At 36.9% G+C, this 6,858-nt stretch overlaps 1 non-coding gene across 1 annotated transcript; it reads right to left on the bottom strand.

The window, feature by feature from the left end:
- Positions 1-356: 356 nt before the first annotated feature.
- Positions 357-475, bottom strand: LOC118601193. The gene has a single exon (XR_004950264.1). It is a non-coding gene; the product is annotated as a 5S ribosomal RNA (ribosomal RNA).
- Positions 476-6,858: the final 6,383 nt, after the last annotated feature.

The raw sequence follows: 6,858 nt of genomic DNA on the forward strand, positions 1-6,858 counted from the left end.
ACTTTTTTCCATCAGAGTGTGGGCTCTAAGAAAGGGAAAGAGACAAAGTAAGAGAAGGTGAGCAACATGCAAGCTACAGTCTTTTTGTAACCTAATCTTGGAAGTGACATCTCCTGATGCTTGCCATCTTCTAGTCATTAGAAGCAAGTCCTGTTTCCAGCCCATTCTCAAGAGGAGGTGATTACACAGATGTGTGAATACCAGGAGCAAGGATCACTTGGCACTATTTTCTTTTCTCTTTTTTTCTTTTATTTATTTTATTTTTACTTTTATTTTTTAGGTGAGGCAACCCTTGGTTGACCTCACAGATTGCAAGGACCTTGTCAACTTACAATCCCTTATTTTTTATTTTTTTATGCCTATAGCACCTGGTCTTCCTAGGTGGTCTCCCATCCAAGCACTAACCAGGCCCAACCCTGCTTAGCTTCCAAGATCAGATGGGATTGGGCTTGTTCAGGGTAGCATGGCCATAGACTCACTTGGAACCATTTTAAAGGCTGTCAGCCTCACTTCTATATGTCATTTTTTAAGAAAAATGAACATCAAAATAGGGAAAAAAAGATTAAGAAAATATGAAGAAGTAATTTCAATGTCTCATAAATATATAAAAATTGTGCAATCTTTCTAGTAATCTAGTATTTAAAACAGCTATAACAATTTTTACCTATAAGATTGACAGTTTTAAAAATATCACCGAGTGTATAGATGAGAATATATAGAAACTAGCAACTTCATGCAATGCTAGTGGGAGTGTAAATTGGTATCTGTTTTGCAGTTTAATTTGGGAGTATGTCAATATCCTTAAAGAAATTTATATATCTTTAAAAATCTATATATAAGATCTATATTAAAAGGTATTGTCCAAAAGTTTTACAATGAGAGACTCATCCTAAGCAAAAATGATAAAAGCATGAAAATATTTATGTAAACTTTGCTCTTCTTTATGATAAACCTGTTGGAAATAAATATCTAAAAGGAGTCATTGGTAAGTAAATTACTCCCACATGCTCATAAGAGAAAACTATGCCTCTATTCGAAATATTATGAATCTGTATACGTTATAGGGGAAAGTTGTACCCAACATACTGTTGGTAAGCAAAATAATACATATTGCCTAATCATTTGATTACATATAATGTTCAAATATATGTTTACATAGAGAAAAAATTAGCAAGCTATACATAGTAGTGTTAATGAGGTCATCTCTGGGTAATGGAATTGCAATTATTTTTATTATTTTCTTGTTTATCTTATTATCTAAATTCTCAATAACAATATAATAAACATCTATTACCATAATTTTAAACCAAAAAGTGCATTTTTCTATAGTGAAATAAAAAAGTACAATCTAAGCAACCGCCTGTAAGATATAACGTCCCAATTATTTAGTAATTTATTTTTGATGTTTTTGTTAAAAGTTCAGAAATATACATGTGTCACTGCATTGACAATATATGCAATATTTATTTTGCATCCAGGAATACTGCCTTTAAGTAATTATGAAATTAATCTAATTCTCACATTGGAACCCCATTGCTGAACTAACAATTAAAATATTCAAACTCTTTATAATGTAATATGCAATGTACAGGGCAATTTTTACGATATCAGTTCATTTAATCATTAAAATCCTTCTGTGAGATGGGTATCACATTCCTTATCTATTTTACAAACGAGAAAACTGACTCAAAGACACCCAATAGCTTGTGCAGGACATGATTATTGGCAAATGGAACAGCTGAATTTAAGAATTCTGCACCATCACCTGCAGGCACTTGGAGTCCTTTCAGCTTCTAACATTTGTTTACACCTATTCCATGCTGAGGCACTCTAAGTGCAAGGATCAAAAAGATAAACAGAACATTGCTCTATCCTTGAGAAGTTTATCTCAAGACCTGCAGGTACCCTTCTCTCCCAAAAGGTAGTTTTGTAAATAGATACCTGGCACAGACCATTTTTTGTATTATTCACATCAGGATACTGGTACCCCTCCCTCACCGACTGAGCCCGTGTGTGTGTGTGTCATTCACATAGTGTGCGCCAATCACGTAGTAGTTGCTATAGGTGCATTTTACATCTTTCTAGAGTCTGGGGTGACTAGATTCTCTAAGTTTAAGAATTTTTTTTTTTTTTTTTTTAGTTTTTAATACTCTGCAAAGTTAAAACATCTTTCCTTGCCCCCCTAATGGGAGGTGGAGAATCTATGGTGCCCAACAGGTTATTGCAGTACTGTAGATGAAAATGCAAAATGGTCCTCAGAGGAAAATGGAAAATGTGCCCTCACAGCACTGTTCCTTGACTGCAATAAGGAGTCAGGAAATGGTAGTTGGAACCCTCTGCAGGGCAATCTTAGAAATTTGAATTAGAACCATTGAATTTAGTTATTACTTTAATTTCTATTTGATTTCCACTTTTAATATCTGTGCCATTTTATGGGTGTTCTTATGAAGTTCTATTTTCTTAGTTGTGTTGTGCAATACTCCTTATCTACTTACATTTTTAAAATGCCCTAGCTCTGCTTTAAGAAAGAGAGTGCCATGGATCTTTAAAAAGCAAACTCCCCCCCCCCCCCCAAAAAAAAAGATAGTAAAACTCTGGAACAGAATTGGTATCATGGTAAAATGCCTCCATTTTAAGAGTTTGGTCTGAAATGTGGTTATATAAACTTTAGTTAATGCATTTAGTTAGTATATTAATTATCCTTAGTACATTTCATTTATACTCTAAATTTCCATTTTGAGATAATAATAGTTTTTGTTATTATTAATAATAAGTGTACTCATAGCTCTGTGTTTATTTTAACTGCCACCCATAGTGAGAAATCAGTTGGTAGGGCAGCTGCAGCATAAGGAAAAAGGAAGTACAATGTGATGCAGATGACTTAGTGGGAAATAACAAGGACCCGTATTCTTCAGCCTACTAGTGGTCTGATTTTGGAAAAGTCACTCGGCCTCCCCCGGAACCTGTTTCCTATGGAAAATATGGCTCATAATGGTCATAGAGTTGCTGTAGGATCAAACATGATAATTCACCTAATGATATCAGGTCACATGTATTGAAAATTTACTAAGTCTAGTGAATTTCTAATTATTTCAATAAGTATTATTATTATTATTATTATTATTATTATTCCCAATTTACAGAAAGGATGACCAAGGCACAAAGTGTATTGAGTAACTGGCTCAGAGTCATGCAACTAATAATAAAGGCAAGGTTTAAACTCAGATGGCTTAGTTCCAGTGCTCACATCCTTAAGCCACAGGGCCACTGGGACGTACTGCCTTTCAAGTAAAATCTCCGGTTGAGTTTTAGCTTTTAATGGTGCACAGTGCAAAGTCGTTCTTATTATTGTTAATGTCTGTAAAATGTAGTTTTTAAAAATCAACTTGCAGTGCTGTATAGTAAAGATAAATGAGTCTTGTATCTGAAATAACATGGCACAGCCGGTTTTCAATATATGTACAACACCTTTTGGATTCATTTCTTCATAGCACAGAGTAAAAGAGCTGGGTGAAGAGAAGAAAACCAGGATGCGTCATGGGGTAGCAATGGAGGATTGGGGCCACTATGGCTCTCAGAGGAAGAGACATAAAGACTTCATTTAATGCCTCTTGCTGCTCCATTCTATAGCCTCAGCAACTGGAAGCCGTAATTCTAGCTTCAGCAAAAAAATATCTTCTCTGATACAAAACTGTCACTGCAGGCAGGATTCTAGAGTAGAAAAATCTTACACTAGTAGTGGAGCAAAGGGAAATACTTAAATATGTTTCAGCACTGTGAGGAAAGAGTCCATGGAGAGAAGATTGTTGAGGATACAGAAAGAAACGAGCATCATGGTTAAAACAAAGGGCTGGAGATTTAAACTTGCTTATAATCTATCTCTAGCCCCGCCACTCACAGTGTGTCATCATACTTACATTCTCCAAGCTGCTATTTATCTGTTAATGGGTATAATAATGTTTCAACCTCATAGGACTGTTAGAAAGGGTGAAGAGAATATTGCATGTAAAGCCCTTAGTGCTGCGGTTAGTGCCCAGTGAGAACTCAACAAATATTAGCTTGTATTGTGGTCATTATTGTAGTTGGTGGAATAAATACCTTGTGTAGTAATAATAGGACATTGTCTATGTATAATGGCACCCATAGCAGGTACCCATTACCTGATAGTTATTGGCAATGTCGTTGTTTTTATGATTGCAATTTTCATTAACGCATTATAATATTTGGGCTATATTCCCCATGCACCTCTGTGACCTTAGAAAAGTCATTTTACCATTTTGAACCGAGGTTTTGGAACATGGACAGGTAGATCTGTGCTAGGTCATAACAAAGTTTTCCATGAACCATGTTGGAACTGTCCCTATAAAACTGCTAACTATTCTTTTTTACTGTTACTGTTATTAATTTATTTCATGAACTGATGATAGTAGACAGTAACTTTTAAAAAATTGATATTTGGCAAAATGCAATGTTGGCAACCCAACAAATGTCTACCTCCCTTCTTTTTAAAACTATGTTTTAATCATACTGTTTTGTGAAATATAGAATTCTGGGACCTATCACTGCTACTATGATCTCTAAGATACTTCCCAACACTATCAGCATAGAACAAAGAACATGGAGCACCTTGCTGGTGGTGAAGTGTAGAACTAGATGGGGAAGAAGAGATTCAGCCTGCAGTGTCAGTCAAGTGGCGAGACCCTTGGATAGAAGCAAAGAGGAAGCACTGAAAAGGGGGCCAGAAGCATTTATCCTTTATTTTAACAAATGTTTGTGGCTCACTAGCCACAGCCCAGGCGACACGCAAGGCACTGGGTATGAAATTGTCAGAGCAGTGGGTTTAATGGTGGCCCCCGCCCCTCCGCCACAAGAATATATTCATGTCCTAATGCATGGGACTAAGACAGAAAGTTGTGACCCAGAGTGGGGTGTTTCTATAATAGATAGCTGAAACTATGGACGAGGTTTGGAACTGGTGATGCTTACGAGGACTCTGAAGAAGAGGAGAGCTGTAGAGGCATTGGATGTAAAGTGGTCAGTGTAGAAGTTTAAATGGTTCCCTTCCACAAAAACTATGTCCATATCTTAACATCTGGAACCTGTGAATATTACCTTATATGGCAAAAGACTAAATGTTAAGATGAGATGTTCCTGGTTATCTGAATATACCCTAAATCTAATGACAAGTCTTCTTATAAGAGACAGAAGAGGAGGGGACACAGACATACAGAGAGGAATAGGCAATGTGACCTTGGAAGCACAGATAGGGTGCTACAGGTACAAGTCAAAGAAATCTGAAGCCAACACACCTTGATTTCAAACTTCTGGCCTCCAGAACTGTGAGAGAATAAATTTCTGTTGTTTTATGCCAACCATTTTGTGGTAATTGGCTACAGCAGCTACAGGAAACTCGAACATTCAATAACTTGGATGTAGTACCTGGCCTTCTTGGAGCTTACAGAGAGAGAGAGAGAGAGAGAGAGAGAGAGAGAGAGAGAGAGAGAAATAATTAAACAAATATTACAATAAGGAGGGACAACAGTGATGAGTAACAAGATAGGAGGAGAACATGGATGCTTTGGGACTCCTGGCATGCCGAGAACAACCCACGTAGGTGAAGAATCAGGAAAGCTTTTCTACTGCGGGCTGAGTAGGAGCAAAGGGTACCCCCTATTTTTCTGCTCCTGCCTCTGTGTATTTATACCTCACGAGAGGCACACTCTATATTCCTGAAATTCTACTCCTCTAACTGGAAGGGGTGTGGTTTGGAACTGCCTGGACTCTGAATCTGCTGGTCAAGATTGATGAAGCAGAGCACTACAAGTAATACCAAACACCAGAAACACTGCCAGATATATGTGCCAGAGAGCCCCTGCGGTCTCAGCCGCCAGGACTGCCTAAGAGAGGGGAAATCTGCATCCTGCCAGTTCTAACACACCCTGATTTGGCACCACGGTGTTAATTAGGATGTCCCTTGGCCTTTACTAGACTGAGCTAGCAATGGACAGACTAAGAGTTAGTCCCAACTTAAATTCCAAGGAATTTGTCAAATGAAGCCATGAAAATGCCACTGGTATAAAAATAAATTCCATTAGCTTTGGTGAGGATGAATATGTAAGGGTGAAACAGGGGCCTCTTCATGTCATTTTTACACTTTTCTGCACTGCAATTTCCCCCCTTTTAAAGCATTCTCCTTAGAGACGCATGTGAGCATTGACAAACTAGACAGGAAGCTTGAGGAATATGAATACGTGTAAATACCAAGTCAGACATTTTTTAAGAATGTCATTTATTCTAAAGATGTAAGAATTACTTTAAAGCCATTAGTGTCTGGAATTATCTAATAGTAGAGACACATTTTAAAAACACACTTTTCCTATCAGAATTTAATATGTTAAAGGCGAATCTTTTTTTCAATAAGAAAGGAACCAAAAATATTGCTTTGACCTGACAAACCAAAATATCTGCCTACAAGCTTTTTATCAGGATCTCAAATACAACTCGAGTGTTTAGCTGTAAAGAGTTATTCTGATTAGAAACTTCAGGGAAAAATGTGTGATGTTGACTTGGGTACTATATGTTTTATATTCGGGGGTAATACAAACCTTGAACAGCATTTAATATTTGACTTCGAATTATTGCAGATTTTGACGTGTTTCTTTTATGTTCCTTTTGCCATCCTTGGAATCAGAAGCTAAGAAAGATCCTTTATTCTTTGTTACTTCCACCCATCATTGAGCATCTATATATTGCAGTGTGCCCCATAAAGCATCGTGTATAACATAAAATAAGGATAAAATATTAAATTAAATGTCCAGTGTCAAACCGCTTTAAAAAATCACGAAAATCTGCCAGGCT

The sequence above is a fragment of the Rousettus aegyptiacus genome, unplaced genomic scaffold, assembly GCF_014176215.1.
Source record: "Rousettus aegyptiacus isolate mRouAeg1 unplaced genomic scaffold, mRouAeg1.p scaffold_m13_p_3, whole genome shotgun sequence".
Lineage (NCBI taxonomy): Eukaryota > Metazoa > Chordata > Mammalia > Chiroptera > Pteropodidae > Rousettus > Rousettus aegyptiacus.